This window comes from Ceratotherium simum, chromosome X (genome assembly GCF_057802395.1).
Source record: "Ceratotherium simum simum isolate JZ-2026a chromosome X, ASM5780239v1, whole genome shotgun sequence".
Lineage (NCBI taxonomy): Eukaryota > Metazoa > Chordata > Mammalia > Perissodactyla > Rhinocerotidae > Ceratotherium > Ceratotherium simum.
The window spans coordinates 66,000,622-66,022,025 of NC_141940.1; the positions used below are offsets into that span (position 1 = coordinate 66,000,622).

At 33.5% G+C, this 21,404-nt stretch overlaps 1 non-coding gene across 1 annotated transcript; it reads right to left on the bottom strand.

Moving 5' to 3' along the window:
• Positions 1 to 317: 317 nt before the first annotated feature.
• On the bottom strand, positions 318 to 424 carry LOC147911875 (U6 spliceosomal RNA). Its single transcript, XR_015550786.1, has one exon. It is a non-coding gene; the product is annotated as a U6 spliceosomal RNA (small nuclear RNA).
• Positions 425 to 21,404: the final 20,980 nt, after the last annotated feature.

Consider the following 21,404-nt stretch of genomic DNA (forward strand, 5'->3'; position numbering starts at 1 on the left):
GAAAGACTTTATCTCTGCTACATTTTTAAAAGATAATTTTTCCAGGTATAGTATTCTTGGTTAGCAGTATCATTTTTTGTACTTTGAATATATCATCTGATTATCTCATGGCCTGCAAGGTTTCTGCTGAGAAATCTGCTGATAGTCATATGGGGGTTCCCTTATATGTGACAAGTTGATTTTCTCTTGCTGCTTTCAAAATTCTCTTTGTCCTCGACTTGTGACAATTTGATTATAGTATGTCTGAATATAATCTTTTGGTTGATCTTGTTTGGAGAATTTTTAGCTTCATGAATGGGGCTGTTTGCTTCCTTTCCCAAAATATGGAACACTTCATGAATTTGTGTGGCATCCTTGTACAGGAGCCAAATTAATCTTCTATAGATAGTTGCAATTATAGCGTATGTGCTGTTGAAGGAAGAATGAATTATTTTTAGTAGGTTTATTTATATATCCTTCCATTATTTCTTTATGCAAATACAAGCAAACAAATATTTTACTCTCATTTTACACAAAAGATAGCATACTATATATATTGCTCTGTAATTTGCTTTTTTCACTTGATATATCCTGGAGGACTTTGGAGTACATAGGGATATTTCTTATTATTTTATATATTAATAGCTGTACTATATTCCATTCTATGGATGAGGCAAGGCTAATTTCACTAGTCTGCCATACTCGTCCACTGAGTTTTTTTCAGTCTTTTGCTATTGCAAACAATCTTGCAATGAATAACCTTGTGCATATGTTGTTTTATGTGTGTTTCTGTGTGTGTTCTGTAGGATTGTTTCCAGATGTGGCCATGCTGAGTCAAAGGACATATGCGTTTGAAGTTTTTGATAGATAGTACCAAATTCTACCCCATAGGTGTATCATTTTACTTTTCCCACCAGTTATATATGAGAATATCTATTTCCTCAACATATTGTGGAAAGAGTGTGTTATAATCTGAAAGGAAGTGGTATTTCAGCATCATTTAAATTTGCATATTATGAGTGAGGTTGAGCATCTTTTCATATTTTGAGGAGCATTTCTATTTCTTTTTTGTGTGTGTGTGAGTAAGATCAGCCCTGAGCTAACATCCACGCCAATCCTCCTTTTTTGCTGAGGAAGACTGGCCCTGGGCTAACATCTGTGCCCATCTTCCTCCACTTTATATGAGACGCCACCACAGCATGGCCTTACAAGCAGTGCATCAGTGTGTGCTGGGGATCTGAATGCAGGCCACCAGCAGTGGAGCTCACACACTTAACCACTATGCCCCAGGGCTGGCCCACATTTCTATTTTTTATACTGTGAATTGTCTATGTTTTTTTTTTTCCTATTTCATATTGAGTTTTTGATCTTTTTCTTCCTGACTTGTATGAGAATTTTATATGTTAAAAAAATTAGATCCCTTTCTGCCTCATGAATTATATCCCTTCAGTTTTTCATTTATCCTTTGACCTTGTGTAGGGTATTTTTAATAAAGATATTTAAGTTTTTAATGTAGTCAATTTTATCAGTCTTTAGAATGTGTTACAATATGTGGCTTGAGGTATGGATATAGCTTCATTTGTTTTCCAAATCACTACCCAGTTGCCCCACAATCATCCATTATAAAGTCTGTTTTTACTTACACTATTTCTATATGTATTTAAGTTTATATCTGTAATTTGTATTTTGTTCAAATAGTCTGTCTCTGTTAGTATCACACTGATTTAATTATTCAGCATTTATACTATATATTCTTATCTGGTTGGACTGTGTTTTGTATTTTTTTATGAAATGGTCATTCATGTGAGGCCACAAGAGGAGACAGGAGAGGTTCAGGAAAATACAAAATTTACTATACTCATGGATTCTAGAGATAGAAGGCATGGCATGCCATGCTGTGCCACATGGGAAAGACATCAGAGTGCTCAGGAGCTAGATGATAGGAGCAAAGGGAAGACTTAGTCCACTGTCTCTATTGGGGTTTCTGCAGGAAAGGCAAAGCAGGGAGAGGTGAACAGCTTAGGATTGGCTAAGTTTTGAATAATTTCAGTGGGCTTTGGGCTATAGGGAGTTGTTCCTAGTTGTCTGGCACCTGACCCTGGGATAATTAAGGCAGAGGAATATTGCCTCTTTGTGTGTGTGGGTCAAATAGAAGAGGTATGGCTCTGAACTGAATAGTTTATATACCAATACATACACCCAAATGAGCCTTTTGCTATCTCTAAGTATTGACTGGCCCTGACAGGGCTAGTCTCTCCCTAGCTAGAAGGTCAAAACATCATAATATCAGAAAATTAAATAAAATTATAATACAGCCTTGTGCCCCTCATAGTTCTTCCTTTTTATCATTCTTCTAGCTATTTTTTTAACTCCTAAATAATTTAATGTTTATTTCCTAAGAACAAGGAATTCTCTTACATTATCACAATATAAATGTCAAATTCATGAAATTTAACATTGGCACAATGTTGTCTACTTTATAGTCTATATTCTATTATTTTTTCCAGTAATATTTTTTATAGTATTTATTTTTTCTCATCCAGGATCCAACACAGGATTGCGCTTTGCATTTAGTTGTCATGTCTCCTTCAGTTCCTTAACCTGGGGCAGTGCCTAAGCCTTTGTCTTTGATGACTTTGACTTTTTTTCAATTATTTTATTGAGATCATAATGGTTTGTAATATTGTATAATTTCAGGTTTACATTATTATTTATCAATTTCTGTATAGACTGCATCATGCTCACCAACAGTAGTCTAATTTTTATCTGTCACCATACATATGTGCCTCTTTACTCCTTTTGCACACCCCCTAGACCCCTTCCCCTCTGGTAACCACTAATCTTTTCTTTTTATCCATGTGTTTGTTTATCTTCCACATATGAGTGAAATCATGCAGTATTTGTCTTTCACTGACTGGCTTATTTTGATTAACATCATATCCTCAGGGTCCACCCATGTTGTTGTAAATGGGATGATTTTGTCTTTTATATGGCTGAGTAGTAGTCCATTGTATATATACACCACATCTTCTTTATCCATTCATCTGTAGAAGGTCACTTGGGTTGCTTCCAAGTCTTGGCTATTGTGAATAATGCTGCAATGAAAATAGGGGTGCATAAATCTCTTTGGATTGTTGATTTCAAGTTCTTTGGATAAATACCCAGGAGTGGGATAGCTGAATCATATGTTATTTCTATTTTTAACTTTTTGAGAAATATCCATACTCTTTTCCCTAGTGGCTGCTCCAATTTGCATTGCCACCAGCAATGCATGAGGGTTACCTTTTCTCCACATCCATTCCAACATTTTTTATTTTTTCTAGCTACTTTTTAAAAATTTAATTTACATGAAGTAAAACCTTCAAATTTTAAAGTGTAGAATTCCAAGAAGTTTGAAAAATATGTACACTTTCTTTAATAATTAACCCAATTAAGGTATAGAAAAATTTTATCACCTCATTAACTTCCCCTGTGGCTTTTTCCAGTCAACCCTCAGATCCCAAGAGGCAATCATCATTTCACCTTTTTTCACCATAGATTAGTTTTGCCTTTTCTAGGGCTTCTTATAAATGGAAATATATAGTATGTACTCTTTTGTATTTGGCTTCTTGGACTCAAAAATGTTTTTGAGGTTTATTCGTATATTTTTTATTGTCTGTGTTGGTAGAGAATTGCTTTCTACTGCTGAGTGGTATTCCATTTTATGGACATATTGCTATTTATCCATTCACCTTTTTAAAGACATATTGATTATTTACAGTTTTTAGATACTATGAGTAAAACTGTCTTGAACATTATTATACAACTCTTTTTGTGGGCTTTTATTTCTAGGATGAATAACTGGGCTATAAGATATATAGATATATGTAGTCAAACTGTTTTCCAAAGTGATTGTAGCGTTTTACACTCCCACGAGTAATGTATGAGTGTTCCAATTGCTCCACATCCTTACCAAGGTTTCATGTTATCAGTCTTCTTAACTCTAGTCATTTTAACTTGAATGAAGTGGTCATTCTTAGTTTCTATTTTTGCTTTTGCCTCATGACTGTCGATGTTGAGCATTTTCTCATGTGCTAATAGTCATTTGTATATTTCTTTTGTTGAAGTGTCTATTCAAGTATTTGGCCAATTTTAATTGGTCTGCCTTTTTAAAATTATTGAATTGTAGAAGTTCTTTGTATATTCTGGTTGAGTCCTTTGTTTGATATGCGCATTGCAAATATCTTCTCTCAGTCTATGAATAGTGTTTTCATTTAGGTAATGATATTTCTTGATGAGCAGATGTTTTTAATTTTGAGTAAATACGATTTTTTGTTCTATGTTTATTGTTTCTTGTAACTTGTCTAAAAAATCTTTGTCTAAATTGTGAAAATATCTTTTATGTTTTCTTCTAAAAACTTCATAGTCTTAAATTTTATGTTTAGGTTGATGATCCACCTTGAATCAACTTTCATTTATGGTGTGAGGTAGGAGTTGAGATTAATTTTTTTTCTATATGGATATCCGGTTGTTCCAGCACCTTGAAGAGTCTCTCTTTTTCTCACTGAATTACCTTGGTGCTTCTGTTGAAAATTAATTGACTGATTATTTGTGGACCTATTTCTGGACTTTATTTTGTTCTATTGATCAATTTCCCTATCTTGATGCTAATATCTTGCTGTCTTAATGACTATAGTTTTATAGTGTCTTGAAATAAAGTAATGTTAGTTCTCCAAATTTAGTCTTCTTTTTTATAATTATGTTGGCTTTTCTAAGTCCTTTGCCATTCCATAAATCTGAGAATCAACTTGTCAATTGTTTTCTTGTTTGCACAGTTATTTATGTAGCCAGATAGTCATAGAGTCTTATCAAATCTTTTGGATTTTACTCTTTCTATTCATTCCCAAGGTTGTCACCTGAGCCTCATCAAGTCATGGTTGCATTATTGTGAAATCATTTTAGCTGTACTCCCTAATTTCAATTTGTCCCTTGCCTTAGTCTATCCTACACAGATCTACCAGATTAATCCCCTGAGAATAGTATTTTAAAAATGACCTCACTTACCAGACAGAAAAATGTCTGTGTTTTTCCATAATACTATTAAACTAATATAAAACTCTTTAACTTGGCAACATTACGTTATTGGCTTCACATTTCCTCAACAAAATTTTTTCCTATTATCCTTGCATAGACTTTATACTACAGGAAAGTTAACTTAATCTTCTTGAAATATCAGTTCTTCCTAATAAGCATTCAATAAATATTTGTTACACGAATTCTCTTTTACAGCTTTGTCTTTTGAAAAAGCCTTTTCCCCTGCTAGTGTAAATTCTATATTTTACTCAAGGCACCTGTTGGCTAATGCAGCCTCCTGTCTTCTCCTGTCTCTACTTCCCCCAGTGTGGCTCACTGGAAAATGGATTTTCAATCAGATAGACTTGGATTTGATTCCTAGTTCTACTACTTAGTAGTTGGTTGACTTGGACAACCTGTTTAACTTCAGTCTTAATGCAAACAATATATATATTATAGGGCTTTTCTCCAGGATTAAATTAGACTTATTTATTAATTTAGTAAACATTTATTGAGGTTTTGCTATATGCTAGTCAGTGTTCTAGGCTCTGGAGATAGACCCTAGAACTTGGAACAAGGTTGACAAGGTACCTTCTTTCATGGAGCTGATAAATGTATACATAAACCATATAATTTCAGATATAGCTAAGTGCTATGAAGACCATGAAATTGATAATATGGTGAAGAATGACTGAGGACAATATTACTTCAGATAGCATGGTCATAGGAAGATTCTGAGGCTGTGACATTTGACCTGAGCCCTGAATGAAGTGAGGGAGTAAGTCATAGGAATAGTTGCAGAAAGAACGTTTTAGGACAAGGGAGTTTATAGGTAGAAGAAACAAGTATACAGGATGTAAGGCAGGACACATTGGTTTGTTATAGGAACAGAAGGAAAATCAATGTGGCTGAAGCAGGGTAAATGGGATGGAAAATAATACAACATGACATTGGAAGGTTTGTCAAGAGCCAGATTATGTAAGGTCTTGTAAGACATCATAAGTAGTTTCTATTTTAGTCTAAGTGCAATGGAAGATGTTGTATGTACTTTGTTGTGGGTACTTAATAAATGTTAATCTCTTTGCCCCATTTCCTTATTAAAATACTCATAGTCATTATAGTACATAGCACTAAATTATAAAGAGTATTGTACACTACCTCAAGTGTTGTTTTATAATGGAACTCTTATGTCTCCTCAATAGCAAGCTTCATATCCCCTCCGGCACCAAATGTAATTCTGGACCTCAGTTGATTCATTATTGTACACAAAATAGTAAACCACTTATTTTGAACCCTGATTTGGGCCTTAACTCTAGTATACTATTACAATATCACTTATTAATTCAATAATTCAATTAACAGGTGTTGAGAATATATTATATACTCAAAACCAAGGTAAGCCCTGAGGACACAGCATGAAAAATGTCAGATGCAGTTCATCCCCAATGTAGTAGATATATAAGCATAAGTCATAGAATAATTCAAATAGTCCTCCAGGTTACATGCTTTCTTGGAATGTTTACTTTAGAGCTAAATATATCTTTAATCAGAAAATAAGTTGAATGTTATGCTCCTAAACATAGTTCTAATCATGAACAGTGTTTTTCTTTTTGAAAACTTTAAACATGGTGGCAGATCAGAGGTGAGGCATATGAGCAAAAGTGAAGCTATTTTTAGTGCTAGCATTCAGGGAAGTGCATCTCAAACTACCTGTAATGAAGAACTCGTTTGTTTATTTATATATATTTTAAAATTTCAATCATTTTGTTCTAATATTTTATAAAATACAATGAAAATTATTTAGAACAACAGTTCCATTTTTCGATGTTGCAGCAATGTCAAATTGCTACTAAAGTTTCTAAACACTTTTTCTCAATTTCTGTATTATCTTGAGGACGAGTAACAAGCTGTGAGCCTATTCACACTCGTCTACAGATCACATTTTGAGGAACATTTGTCTAGGATATAGGGCAAGTTAGATTCTAGAGATGAGGTGGTGGTTGATCATATACTATAATTGAAGCATTAAGCTCCCTGAATAAAAGAAAAATAAGGAATTATAATTAATGTAGTAGGTACAAAGTTTACATACTTTAGGTCATTCATTTATACATTCATTCAAAAACCATTTATTAAATGTCCCAAACAGGCTCTCATCTTCTTGAGGGCAGGAATGAACTTTTATTCATCTATCTATTTTCAGTACTTTGCACAGTGTTGGGCACTTGGTTGGTGTTTGAGGAATGAATTAATTAATTTTGGACATATAAAAATGTTATGGGCTTAATATCCAAATATGTTTTGAAATTAGGATATTTTCAGTTTTGTGAATGATAAGAGCTTATCTTTAAACATTTAAGGGACGATGTATTTTAGATGCAATGAGGTCTATGGGCTGTATTTTGTGAAAATAGTACATACGTTCAAAAAATGTGTCTTTAAACAAGTAAACAAATGACATAACTTCTCCTAGAAGTAGAGGTAACAAAAATGACTCCAGATCTGGCCCCGTGGCTTAGCGGTTAAGTGCACGTGCTCTGCTACCAGCGGCCCAGGTTCGGATCCCGTGCACGCACCAACGCAACACTTCTCTGGCCATGCTGAGGCCATGTCCCACATACAGCAACTAGAAGGATGTGCAACTATGACATACAACTATCTACTGGGGATTTAGAGAAAAAACAGAGGAGGATTGGCAATAGATGTTAGCTCAGAGCCGGTCTTCCTCAGCAAAAAGAGGAGGATTAGCATGGATGTTAGATCAGGGCTAATCTTCCTCACACACAAAAAAAAATGACTCCAAAAAAATACAGTACTTGTTATGCTACTTCCTCTCAAGTAAATATCTTAAATACTCTATGAATGTCCAACATTTACAAACTTACAGTAAACATATCAGAATTTGACAAGCATTGAAATATGAGTCCTAATGTATTAGGATATTTATCTACTCTACAGTTGGATAATCCTTTCTGTCTGATAAGTGATTTGTGAAAATAGTAAAGATTTTGGATTTAGATGTATTTATTAAGACTTGAATCTATTTGTATAATAACAGTGTCAGCGTTACCTGTTTTTTTTAGCACAAATCTCCCATCATCTTCCTGTCCCTCAAAAAGGCAGTTCTGATGTTGTAAGAACAATAAATTGGCTTTAAGTAGGACTTATTTTTAGTCTGGCCTTTTGAAGGACTGATGACCTAGGTTAAAATACATAAACTTTCCAGACCTTAGTTTCTTCACTTCTAAAATGAGGGAATTAGAGTTCTCCCTAAGGCCCCATTCCATGCTAACATTAATTAATTAACTCTGTAACTGATTCAATAAATATTTATTGAAGACTCACTATGGCAACACACAATTCTAGGCACCGTTAAGAGTAGAAAATGAAAAAAGAAATGTACTTTAACTCAAAGAGCTTACTGCATTCTAATTGGGTAAAGAGAGAATAATCAAATGAATATACAATACATCAGATACTGATAAATGCTTGAAGCAAAATAAAGCAGAATAAAGCACTAAAAATTAATGAAGGCTTATCTGAAGAGGTGAAACTTGTGCAAATAAATGAATGAATTTTTATTTTGAGGTAATTGCAGATTCATCTACAGTTGTAAGAAATAATACAGAGAAATCCTGTGTATCATTTACCTAATTTCCTCCAATGGTAATATCTTGTAAAACTATAGGATAATGTCACAACCATGATAATGACATTGATACAATCCACCAATATTTTTCACATTTCATCAGTTTTACATGTGCTCATTTGTGTTTGTGTGTGTGTATATATTTTCTTCTATGCAGTTTTATCACATATGAGGTGATCACCACCAAAGTCAAGATACAGAGTTCAATTACCACAAGGATTCCTCCTGCTGCCTTTAAATAACTACTTCCCACTACTCTGCCCCCTATGAATGGAATCAGATAGTATGTAAACTTTTGGGATTGGCTTTTTTTTATTCACCATAACTCACTGGAGATTTATTCAAGTTGTTGCAATTGTTTACTCTTTTTTATTGCTGAGCAGTATTCCATGATATGATTACTACAGTTTATTTGACATTTACCCATTGAAGGACGTTTGGGTTGTTTCCAGTTTAGGGGAAATAAAAAGTGAAGCTGATATAAAGTGACATAAGTGTGATGGTGAACTAGGAAGATCCAAGCCATCATTGCCCCAAAGAAACATCAAGGAAATAATACAGACTGACGAAAATAGCATTGTGGGTGCTCTAAAAACCAGTCAGCTATCTTGAGCAACAAAACAAATGCCCAGTCAAGAAAAAGACACATTCAAAATGATAGGAAATTTTGTGGCATTTTGCTCATCTTTGCCTCATCTTCCCCTAGTGGGGCAAGGTGGGGAGGAAAGCCAATTCCTGTTTCCCTTCTTGAGAATAGAGGGAAAAAATGCAACCTATTTGAAATGTTCTGGTCTATCTGTGGGCTGCTTCAGTGACTGGCTTTGTATCAACTGACTGAGAGCTCAGATGGGATCAGCAGCATAGTTTCAATCTCAGGTTTAAAATGCAGACAGCAGTGGCAGATGGTGTGGCATGTGAAATGGCAGGAGGATTATGGATGTGTGGATACCTGGGGAAAGAGATTATGGGAAGAGGGATAAAATAGAAAATATAAGACCCTGATAAGAAACAGAGATAAGACTTTAAAGGAAATTAAGACATTAAAAATCTGCCACATATAGGGAGGAATTAGACAAAAGCACACACACAAGCCCAGGGAATATGCATGCAGAAAAAAGATCTAAGAAATCTTTAAGCCTTCATACCAGACTTATTAGTGAAAATCTATACTCACACAGAGCCAGTCTACAAACACTGAGACAGGTGGCTGTTTTTTCAATACTCAGTTTTCAACAAAAGATCACAAGGTGTTCAAAAACCCAGGAAACATAACTCATTTAATGAAACAAAATTAATTTCCAGAAACTGTCTCTAAAAAAACACAGGATTCAAACTTACTAGAAAAAGACTTTAAAACAACTTTTTAAAATATGCTCAAAGAGCTAAAGGAAAACATGGACAATGGACTAAAGAAAATAAGAAAAAAATATATGAACAAAATGAGAATATCCTGAGAAAGAAATAATTAAAAAGAACCAAACAGAAATTATGGAGCTAAACATTATAACTGAATTGAAAAATCCACTAGAGTGATTCAATAGTGGACTTGAGCAAGCAGAAAAAGATAATCATTGAACTTGAAGTCAGGTCAAATGAAATTATCAAGTCCAAGGAACAAAAAGAAAAAAGAATGAAGAAAACTTAAAAAATCCTAAGAGACTTATGGGACACCATTAAGAGAACCAATGTAAGCATAATGGGCATCCAAGAAGGAGAAGAGAGAAAGTGGTGGAGAGATTATTTGAAGAAATAAAGGCCCAAAACTTCCAAAGTTTGTGAAAAGCCATGGAAATATGCATATACAAATACAAGAAGCTCAACAAACTCCATGTACATTAAACTCAGCAGAACTCTTGCAAGCTGGAAGACAGTGAGATTAAATATTCAAAGCACTGAAAGATAAAAACTGTCAAACAAGAATTCTATATAGTTTAAAACAGTTCTTCAAAAATAAGGGGAAAGTTAAGACATTCCCAGATTATAAAAAACAAACTGAAGAAGTTCCTTACCACTAGATATGCCCTACAAGAAACGCTAAATACTAAAGGGAGTTCTTTAAGTTGAATGAAAGGACACAAGTAACTTGAAGCCATACATAAATCTAAAGTTCTCTGGTAAAGGTAAGTACATAGAGTTGATAATGTTGATAATGGAGATGGATATACATGTGTGGGGTCAGGGAGTATTGGGGAAATCTCTGTATCTTCTGCTTAATTTTGTTGTGAACCTAAAACTACTCTTAAAAAAACTCTATTAAAATTAACATTATTGGAGAGGATGTAGGAAAATTGAAACCCTGTGCATTGCTGATGGGAATGTAAAATGGTGAATCCACCCTGGAAAACAGTATGGCAAATCCTCAAAAAATCAAACATAGAATTAACATATGATCCAGAAATTCTACTTCTAGGTATATACCTAAAATGATTGAAAGCACAGTCTTGAACAGATATCTGTACACCAATGTTCAAAGGACTTGATTCACCTTAGGCAAACGTTAGAAGCAATCCAAATGTCCATCAACTGATGTATGGATAAACAAAATGTGGTATATACAAACATTGATATATTATTCAGCCTTAAAAAGAAAAAAAAATCTGACACATGCTACATTGTGTATGAGGTATCAGAAGTAGTCAAATTCATAGACACAAAGATTAGAATGGTGCTTGCCAAGGGCTGAGAGGAGAGAGGAACAGGGAATTATTGTTTAAAATGTACAGAGTTTCAACCCTCCAACATGAAAAAAGTAGTGGAGATAAATGGTTCTGATGTTTCCAAAATAATGTAAATGTACTTAATACCTTTGAACTATACACCTAAAATAATTAAAATGATAAATTTTATTTGTATTTTACCACAATTTAAAAAAAGACTAAAACTATGTCATTTATGTACAGGTTTTTGAATGAATATGTTTTCATTTTTCTCAGATAAATGCCCAAGTCCAATTTATTTTTTATGACAATTGTATGTTTAATTTTGTAATAAAATGCCAAAGTGTCTACAGATTAGATGTTCCATCTTATTTTCCTATGAACAATGATTTAGTTATTTAGTTTCTCTGAATCCTTACCAGCATTTGGTGTTGTCACTATTTTTTATGGTAGCTATTCTGATAGATGGGTAATGATATCTATTTGTGGTTTTATTTTACATTTCTCTAATGACAAATGATGTTGATTTTTTTTTCAATAAATGGTGTTGGGAAAACTGGACAGCCACATGCAAAAGAATGAAAGTGGACCAAGTGCTATCGCCATTCACAAAAATTAACTCAAAATGGATCAAAGACCTGAAGGTGAGACCTGAAACTATAAAACTCATAGAAGAAAATATAGGCAACACACTATTTGACATTGGTTTTAAAGGACTCTTTTTGGATGACATGCCTACCCAGACTAGGGAAACTAAAGAAAAAATAAACAAGTGGGACTTTATCAGATTAAAGAGCTCTTATAAGACAAATGAAACCACAATCAAGATGAACAAACAACCAACCAGCTGGGAGAGAATATTTGCAAAACATACATCTGACAAGGGGTTGATCTCCATAATATATAAAGAACTCACACAACTGAACAACAAACAACCCGATCAAAAAATGGGCAGAGGAAATGAACAGACACTTCTCCAAGGAAGATATACAGATGGCCAATAGGCACATGAAAAGATGCTCAACATCACTAATCATCAGGAAAATGCAAATCAAAACAACGCTAAGATACCACCTCACACCTGTTAGAATGGCTATAATCACCAAGACAAAAAACAACAAATGTTGGAGAGGATGTGGAGAAACAGGAACCCTCATACACAGCTGGTGGGAATGCAAATTGGTGCAGCCTCTATGGAAAACGGTATGGAGATTCCTCAAAGAATTAAAAATAGAGATGCCCTATGATCCAGCCATCCCACTACTGGGAATCTATCCAACGCACCTGAAATCAACAATCCAAAGAGGCTTATGCACCCCTATGTTCATTGCAGCATTATTCACCATAGCCAAAAAGTGGAAGCAACCTAAGTGTCCCTCGACTGACGATTGGATTAAGAAAATGTGGTATATATATATACAATGGAATACTACTCAGCCGTAAAAAAAGACAGAATCGTCCCATTTGCAACAACATGGATGGGCCTGGAGCGTATTATGTTAAGTGAAATAAGCCAGAAAGAGAAAGACAAACACTGTATGATCTCACTCATATGTGGAATATAAACCAACACATGGACAGAAAAAACTGGACTGTGGTTACCAGGGGCAGTGTGGGTGGGGGGTGGGCACAAGGGGTGAAAGGAGTCATATATATGGTGATGGACAAACAAAAATGTACAACCCAAAATTTCACAATGTTAGAAACCATTAAAACATCAATAAAAAAAAAACATATTTGACATATGTTCAATACATTCGGATAGGTCATAATCCATACTTCTTTTGAGTTTTACGAATTTGGGGCCAAACTTAGAAGCTGAAAAATCCAGATGCCATTCAAACTTAGTTTATAAACTGTTAAAAGAAAAAAAGCAATTTCAAATAATGTCCATAATGCATACAGTTTGAATTTAGCAATTTATTTTAGGGAAATAATCAGAGATGTGCACAAAGATTTATGTACAGGGATGTTTATTTCAGTATTACTCATAATAACATAATAACAAGATGTAGACACAAATTAAATTTTCTTTTATACTCCAAAAAAATTTTATTTTATTAAGGTCACTTTGGCTTATAGCATTGTGTAATTTCAGGTGTACATAATATTTCAGCTTCTGTATAGACTGCATTGTGTTCACCACCAAAAAATCTAGTTTCCATCCGTTACCACACATATGTGTCCTTTTACCCTATTTGCCTTCCCCCCACCGCTGCCTATCTGGTAACCTATTGTAAATCTATTCTCTTTATCTATGTGTTCGTTTGCTTTTCTTCGACATATGAGTGAAATCTTATGGTATTTGTCTTTCTCTGTCTGACTTATTTTGCTTAGCATAGTACCCTCAAGGCCCATCCATGTTGTCACAAATGGCATGATTTAGTCCTTTTTTTATGGCTGAGTAGTATTCCATTGTATATGTATATACACACACACACACACATATATATATATATATATATATATATACACACACATATATATATACCACATCTTTATCCTTTCATCCATTGATGGGAACTTGGGTTGCTTCAAAGTCTTGGCTATTGTGAATAATGCTCCAAGGAACAAAGGGGTACATATATCTTTTCAAATTAGTTTTTTAATGTTCTTTGAATAAATACCCAGAAGTGGAATAGCTGGATCATATGGTATTTCTATTTTTAGCTTTTTGAGAAATATCCATACTATTTTTCATAGTGGCTGCAACAGTTTGCATTCTCACCAGCAGCGTATGAAGGTTCCCTTTTCTCCATATCCTCTCCAATACTCGTTATTTCTTGTCTTTTTAATAATAGTCAATTCTGACTGGCATGAAGTGATACCTCACTGTAGTGTTGACTTGCATTTGCTTAATAATTAGTGATATTGACCATATTTTCATGTGCCTGTTGGCCTTCTATGTATCTTCTTTAAAAAAATGTCTATCCATATATTCTGCCCAATTTTTGATTGAGTTGTGATTTTTTTTGCTGTTGAGCTATATGAGATCTTTATATATTTTGGAAATTAAATCTTTATTATAAATTTCATTTTCAAATATTTTCTCCCAGTTGGTGGGTTGTCTTTTTGTATTGTTGATGGTTTCCTTTGCCATGCAGAAGCATTTTAGTTTAATATAGTCCCATTTGTTTATTTTTTCCTTTTTCCCTTGCCAGAGTAGACATGGTATTCAAAAAGATACTGCTAAGACGGATGTCAAAGAGTGTACTGCCTATATTTTCTTCTAGGAATTTTATGGTTTCAGGTCTTACATTCAAGTCTTTAATCCATTTTGAGTTTATTTTTGTGTACGGTGTAAGAGAATGGTCTACATTCATTATTTTGCATGTGGCTGTCCACTTTTCCCAACATCATTTATTGAAGAGATTTTCTCCATTGTACGTTCTTGGCCCCTTTGTCAAAAATTAGCTGTACATAAATATGTGGGTTCATTTTTGGGATCTCAATTCTGTTCCATTGATCTGTGTGTCTGTTTTTCTACCAGTGCCATGCTGTTTTGATTACTATAGCTTTGTAGTATATTTTAAAATCAGGGATTATGATACCTCTAGCTTTGTTCTTTTTACTCAGGATTGCTTTGGCTGTTCAGGGTTTATTGTTGTTCCTTATGAATTTTAGAATTCTTTATTCTATTTCCATTAAAAATATCATTGGGATTCTACTGGGATTGCATTGAATCTGTATATTGCTTTAGGTAAAATAAACATTTTAGCTATGTTTATTCTTCTAGTCCATGAGTGTGGAATATCTTTTCATTTCTTTATGTCTTCTTCAGTTTCTTTCAATAATGTCTTATGGTTATCAGTGTATGTCTTTCACTCCTTGGTTAAATTTACTCCTAGGTACTTTATTCTTTTTGTTGTGATTGTAAAAGTGATTGTATTCTTGATTTCTCTTTCTGATAGTTCATTGTTAGTGTATAGAAATGTATAAGTTGACCAATATTTTATGTGCTCATTTGGCATCTGTGTACCTTTTTTGATGAAATGTTGACATGTCTTTTGCCCATATTTGGATTGTTTGCTTTTTTTTGTTTTACTCTTGAGTATTTATAGTTTAATAAAAAATTAGATAATAAATCCTTGTCATATATGTGTTTTACAAATATTTTCTCCCATTTTTTATCTTGTCTTTTTATTCCCTTCAAATAAGATTGCAGAGGGCTAGTTTTAAATTTTGCTAAAGTCCAAACATCAGTTATTCCTTTTATTGACCATGCTCAAGTCCAAACTTATTAATTATTTCCTGTCTTGACCACGCTTTTGGTGTCAAATCTAACAACTCTTTGCCTAGCCCTAGTTACCAAAGTTTCTCTTCTAAAAGTTTGATAGTTTTATGTTTTGCTTTTAATTTTGTGAACCACTTTGAGTTGTTTTATATAGTGTGAGATTTAGGTCTTAGGTTTTGTTTTCTTTTGCTATGGATGTCCAATTGTTTTAGCAACATTCATTGAAAAAACTTTCTTTCTTCCATTGAATTGCTTTCCTATCTTTGTAAAAAATCAATTGGTTGTATCTTTCTGAGTCTATTTCTGGGTGAGTCTATTCTGTTTCATTGGTCTATATGTTTAGCCCTCAATAAGTACTACAGTGTCTTGATTACTGTGGTTATAGTAAGCAGAGTGATTTCTCCCACTTTATTCTACTTTTTCAGATTATTTTCACAATTCTATGGACTATGGCATTTCATATAATTATAGAATAAGCCAATCTATGTAAACAAACAAAAACACCCTTTTCTGGGTTTTTGAAAGCAATTAAAGTTATAGATTAATTTGGGAGAATTGGCATCTGTACTATGTTGAGTATTCCAATCCATGATCTTGGCGCATTTTTCTACATATTTAGTTCTTCTTTGATTTATTTCCTTAGCATTTTGTAAGTTGCAACATACAGAACCTATATACATTTTATTAAATTTATACTTAACTATTTAATTTTCTCACAATTGAAAATGCTATCATGTTTTAAAACATGATAATGTTTAATGTTTTAAAGATATTAACATTTTATACATTAAACATGTTTTAATTTTTGCTTTCTTGTGTTCATTGCTAGTATATAGAAATGTGATTCATTTTTGCATACTGATCTTGTATCCTGCAACCTTGGAGTACTCGCTGAATAATTTAAGACATGATTTGGTAGATTCATTGGAATTTTCTATGTAGACAATGATTGCTATCTGCAAATAATGACAATTTTAATGTCTCCCTTTGCAATCTGCATTTCTTTTATTTCTTTTTCTTGCCCTATTGTAGTTGGTAGACCTCCCAGTACCATGTAAAATAAATATGGTTATACTGGACATTTGTGATTTGTTCCCATTTTAAGGGTAGCCATTTTTGATTATTCAGTTTAATGTCACATATATTTTTTGTAGATGGTAGTTATCAAGTTGAAGATTTCCACTCTTTCTTAAATTGCTGAGATATTTCTTAAAATCACGAAAGTGTTGCATTTTGTCAAATTCTTTTTCTGCATCAGTTGACAAAATTATATAATTTTTCTTGTTTAGCTAGCTAACATGGTGGATTCCATTGATTGATTTTTAAATGTTGAACCAACGTTACCCATCTAGAATATTTTTGTGTGTGTGTGACGAAGATCAACCCTGAGCTAACATCCATGCCAATCCTCCTCTTTTTGCTGAAGAAGACCGGCTCTGAGCAAACATCTATTGCCAATCCTCCTCCTTTTTTTCCCTTTTTCTCCCCAAAGCCCCAGTAGATAGTTGTATGTCATAGTTGCACATCCTTCTAGTTGTTGTATGTGGGACACTGCCTCAGCATGACTGGAGAAGTGGTGTATCGGTGCACTCCCAGGATCCAAACCTGTGCCGCTAGTAGTGGAGTGCCCGCACTTAACTGCTAAGCCATGGGGCCAGCCCTAGAATAAATATTTTTTAAGGAAATTAAACATGTTTATTGTGGTAAAAAAATCATAAGATTTACTTTGTGGAAAAAATTCTTAACTAGTCATAGTGTATATTTTTTATACGTTGTTGGCTTTGTTTTGCTAATATTTAATTAAAGATTTTCGTGTTTATTTAACGAAAAATATTCGTCAGTAGTTTTCTTCTTTAGCACTGTCTTTGGTTTTACTATAGAAATTGTGTAAAATTTGTGTCAATTCTTTAAATGTTTGGTAAAATACTGCAGTGAAATCATTTGGGGCTGGGGATTTCTTTATTGAGTGCTTTTAAGTTACAAATTTAATTTCTTTAATTCTTATAAGACTATTAAGGGTACCTATTTCAACTTGGTTGATCTTTAATTGTTTGTCATTTTTGAGAAATTGGTAAATTTATACTAAATCATTAAATTTGAGAGCATAAAAATTTCCATAGTATTTTCTTTTTATCTTTTTGTTGACTGTAAAATGTGCACCATGTTTCGTTTCTGATATAAATGATTTCTTTCTTTTCTCTTTTTAGACTTGTCAATTTTGTTGGTGGTTTATTAATTTTTTCAGAAATCAGCTTTTCATTTCATTGATTTTCTATGTTGTTTTCAAACATTTATTTTGGCTATCTTCATTATTTCCTTCAGTCTTTTTGCTTAGGGTTTATTTTGCTCTTATTTTTCTAGTCCCTTATGGTAGGAACTTAGATTATTGATTTGGTGCTTATACTTTTATCTAAGGTAAGAATTTAGTGCTATAAATTTCCCTTTCAGCACTGCTTAAGTTGAATTACGTTATATTTTTATATTTTATTGTGTTAAAATATACATAGTATCATTTTAACCATTCCTAAGTGTACAATTCCATGGCTTTAAAAGCATTCACAAATTTGATGTAGTCCGACTTATTTATTTTTTCTTTTGTTGCCTTTCCCTTTGGAGTAAGATCAAAAATAATCATTGCCAGGGCCAGCATGGTGGCATAGAAGTTAAGTGCATCTGCTCCGCTTTGGCAGCCCAGGTTTCACAGTTTCGGATGCTGGGCATGCACCGACATACCACTTGTCAAGCCATGCTGTGGTGGCATCCCGTATAAAGTATAGGAAGATAGACATGGATGTTAGCCCAGAGCCAATCTTCTTCAGCAAAAGGAGGAGGTTTGGCATTGGATGTTAGCTCAGGGCTGATCTTCCTCATAAAAAAAATAATCATTTCCAAAACTGATGTCAAAGAGCTTACTGTCTATGTTTTCTTCTAGGATTTTATGGTTTCAGTTCTTACATTCAAATCTTTAATTTATTATGGGTTAATTTTTGTGTATGGTATAAGATAGTGGTCTACTTTCAGTCCTTTTCATATGGCTGTCCAGTTTTCTCAATATCATTTATTGACGAGACAATCCTTTCCCCATCGTATGTTCTTGGCCCCTTTGTCATAAATTAATTGACATATATGCAAGGGCTTATTTCTGATCTCTCTATTCTGTTCCATTAATCTATGTGTCTATTTTTAAGCCAGAGCTATACTGTTTTGATTACTATAGGTTTAGAGTTTAGTTTAAAATCAAGAAGAACAATGCCTCCAGGTTTGTTTTTCTCCTCAAGATTGCTTTGGCTATTCGATGTCTTTTGTGGTTACATACAAATTTGTTTGTTCTCTTTCTGTGAACAATGCCATTAGAATTTTGATAGGATTGCACTGAATCTGTAGAATTATTTGGGTAGTATGGATATTTTAACAATATTCATTCCTCCAATCCATGAACATGGAATATCTTTCCATATGTTAATCTCTTCCTCAATTTCTTTCATCAGTGTCTTATAGTTCAGTGTACAGATCATTAAACTTCCTGGTTAATTTTCTTCTATTTTATTTTTTGATGCAACTTTAAATGAGATTTTGTTCTTAATTTCTCTTTCTGATAGTTTAGTATTCGTGTATAAAAACACAACCAACTTTTGCATCATACAAATTTACTGAATATGTTTATTTTTTTTCCAGCAATTACTTTTTTTTTGTGAGGAAGATCAGCCCTGAGCTAAAATCCATGCAAATCCTCCTCTTTTTGCTGAGGAAGACCGGCCCTGAGCTAAGATCTGTTGCCAATCCTCCTCCTTATTTTCTTTTTTTCTCCCCAAAGCCCCAGTAGATAGTAGTATGTCATAGTTGCACATCCTTCTAGTTGCTGTATGTGGGCCGCTGCCTCAGCATGGTCAGAGAAGTGGTGCATCAGTGCGTGCCCGGGATCTGAACCCGGGCCGCCTATAGCGGAGCATGTGCACTTAACTGCTAAGCCATGGGGCCAGCCTCCTGAAGATGTTTATTAGTTATAAAACTTTTTGGTGGAATCCTTAGGGTTTACTATATAAAATGTCATGTCATCTGCAAATAGTGGCAGTTTTTCTCCTTCCTTTTTTTTTTTCTCCTTTTTTTTTTTTTTAAATTTTTTGTTTATTGCAGCAACATTTGATTTGGATGTCTTTTATTTATATTTCTTGCTTAATTGCTCTGGCTAGGGCTTCCAACACTATGTTGAATAAAAGTCGTGAGAGCAGTCATCCTCGTCTTGCTCCTGGTATTACATTCCCTCTATACCCACTGTTTTGTGAGTTTTTATGATAAGTGACTGTATCATTTTATCAATTGCTTTTTCTGCATCTATTGAGATGATCATATAATTTTATCTTTCATTTTTATATGGTGTATCACATTAATTGATTTGTGGATGCTGAACTATCCTTGCATCTCTAAAATAAATCCCACTTGATCATAGTATCTGACTCTTTTAATGTGTTATTGAATTTTGTTTGCTAATATTTAGTTGAGAAATTTTGCACATATGTTTATCACAGATTTTGGTTTGTAATTTTCTTGTCTTGTAGTGTCCTTGTCTGGTTTTGGTATTACAGTAATTTTGGCCTTGTAAAATGACTTTGATTGTGTCCTTCCTTTTGTTTTTCAGAAGAGTTTGAGAAGGATTTATGTAAATTCTTCTTTAAATATTTCATATAATTCACCAGTGAAGGCATCTGGCCCTGAAATTTTTTTTATTGGGAGGTTTTTGGTTATTTATTCATTCTCCTTACTCATAATCAGTCGAGATTTTCTATTTCTTCATGATTCAGTCTTGGTAGGTTGTATGTTTCTAGGAATTTATCCATTTTTTTTCTAGATTTTCCAATTTCTTACCATACAATCATTCATAGTAGTCTCTTTAGATCCTTTGTATTTCTGTGGTATCAGTTGTAACATCTTCTCTTTCCTTTCCAATTTTATTATTTGAGACCTCTCAAGTTGTTTTCTTGGTGAGTCTAGCTAAAGTTTGGTCTATTTGTTTATCTTTTCAAAAAACCAGGCTTCAGTTTCATGGGTCTTTTCAACTGTCTTTTTAGACTTTATTTCATTTATTGCTACTCTGATCATTGTTATTTCATTCCTTCTATTAACTTTGGGCTTTGTTCATCTTTTTCCAGTTCCTTGAGGTGTGAAGTTTGTTGTTTATTTGAGAGCTTTGTTCCCCCTAACATAGGCATTCATCGCTATGATCTTCCCTCTTAGAACTACTTTTGCTGCATCTTATAAGTGTTGGTATGTTGTATTTCAATTTTCATTGTCTCAAGCTATTTTTTGATGTCTCTTTTATTCTCTTCTTTGGTCCATTAGTTTTTCAGTAGCATGTTGTTTAATCTCCACATATTTGTAAATTTTCCAGTTTTCTTCTTGTAATTGATTTCTAGTTTCATACCATTGCTGTTAGTAAAAATGCTTGGTATGATTTCAGTCTTATTGAATTTATTAAGGTTTCTCTTGTGGCCTAACATATGATCTGTCCTGGAGAATGTTCCATGTGCACTTGAGAAGAAATGACTTGTCTAACATGTTATTTATGGCCAAAGTTTTCCTATTGATTTTTTGTCTGGATGATGTATCCATTGGTGAAAGTGGGGTGTTAATATCCCCTACTATTTTATTATCATCTATTCTTCCCTTTATATCTGCTAATATTTGCTTTATATATTTAGATGTTCCTATAATAGGTGTATAAATATTTACAAATGTTATATTCTTATGTCGAATTGACATTTTTATCATTATATAATGACCTTCGCTGTCTCTTTTTACAGTCTTTGTCTTAGTCTATTTTGTCTGATATAAGTAT